Genomic DNA, 1,677 nt, shown 5'->3' with positions numbered 1-1,677 from the left:
CTCCAAAATGTACAGAGGAATTCACGTAAACATCCGATTCCTTCGATTCCTTGTTAAAATCAGAACGCTGCAACAAAGATTTGTAAATCTCAAAAATAGAAATTTAATCAAATTAAATGTTTTAAAATTTATTTTCAAATTTTGAGGTCAAGCTGCTGAGAGGTAAATGACTGATGTGCATCTGTTTTCACCCTGAAAATAACAATAAAACATTGAAAAACATATTTGTTAGACATGATGAAGACAAATTTGGGCAAATATTACTGAAAACTAATGAAAACTAGACATGGGTTTTTACGATGTAAAAACAAGTGTGCTTTGCCACGTAGCATGTCATTGCAGCATGGCTTTGCCTGCAGCATTGGACTTGCAGAATGAACTTTGACAAAGCTGAAACGTGTTTTCTAAACCAGCTTGTGCCTGTCACGTCAGCAGGTGTTTGTAATTAAGGTAATTGTGTGACAATATGAAGTTTGAAGAGATTTTTTTGTTAAAGTTACGTTAGCTGGGTTTTGAAACCTGATCTCCCACATGGAAGCCCGTGACATAGACCATCAGACTGTTGAAGCTGTGGCAGGGTGTGGTGCCAGGGGTTGGTTTGTATGTGTGCAGAAAGAGGCCACATTGCCAATACAATTATCGACACTAAACTGCATAATATTACAAAAATAGAGCAATATTAAGATAATGATATAGTAAAACATCAAAATACAATCATATTAGTATTGTAAACACTGAACTATTGAGATTAAATATAAAAAATTATGGTGCAGTACCAAGTTGAGTACAGCTGGGGGCAGTATTGGACCATTACAAGGCCCCATTGACTCTCAATTTATGAATTTGGAATAAAGTTTCAACATTAATATTTCAAAAACTACAAGTTGTACAGGTACCAAAAGGCATAGCAATCATTTGGCACAGGACCTTTACAGATAGAAATTACAATGGCAGCTGTGGGACAATGTAGGCAGGAGCATTGGACTTGCAGAATGAACTTTGACCAAGTTCAAATGTGTTTTCTAAACCAGCTTGTGCCTGTCACATCAGCAGGTGTTTGTAATTGATAATTGAGTGACACTATGAAGTTTAAAGAGATTTTTGTTAAAGTTGCAGTAGTTGGATTTGAACCCTGATCTCCCACATGAAAGCCCACAGTGCTCATCATGAGACTATAGAAGATGTGGCAGAAGACAATCCCAGGGATTGGATTGTATGTATACTGAAAAAGTTTACCTTGCCAATGCAATTATTGACATTTAAGTGCAATATATTACAGCAATAGGACAACATAAAGACAGTATTACAGTAAAACATCAAAATACAATCATATTAATATTGTAATCACTGACCTACTGAGTTTAAATATTATAAAACTATGGTGCAGTACCATATTGTGTAGAGGCAGCAGGGGCAGTTTTGGACCAATACAAGGTTCCATTGACTCACATTATAATTTATTAAACATTAATATTTCAAAAACTCTAAGTTTTACAGGCACCAAAAGGCATAGCCATCATTTGGCACAGGGGCTTTACAGATATAAATTACAATGGCAGCTCTAGGACAAAGTATGCAGGAGGAGAAGCATGGCAAAGTTGAGATGACTTGGATGGGAAACGAATCACAATGAATATTGATCAAAAGGTTCAGCAGCAAAATAAAATAAAATAAAAT

Source organism: Austrofundulus limnaeus, unplaced genomic scaffold (assembly GCF_001266775.1).
Source record: "Austrofundulus limnaeus strain Quisiro unplaced genomic scaffold, Austrofundulus_limnaeus-1.0 Scaffold109, whole genome shotgun sequence".
Taxonomy (NCBI): Eukaryota; Metazoa; Chordata; class Actinopteri; order Cyprinodontiformes; family Rivulidae; genus Austrofundulus; species Austrofundulus limnaeus.
This window is presented reverse-complemented; position numbering follows the sequence as displayed.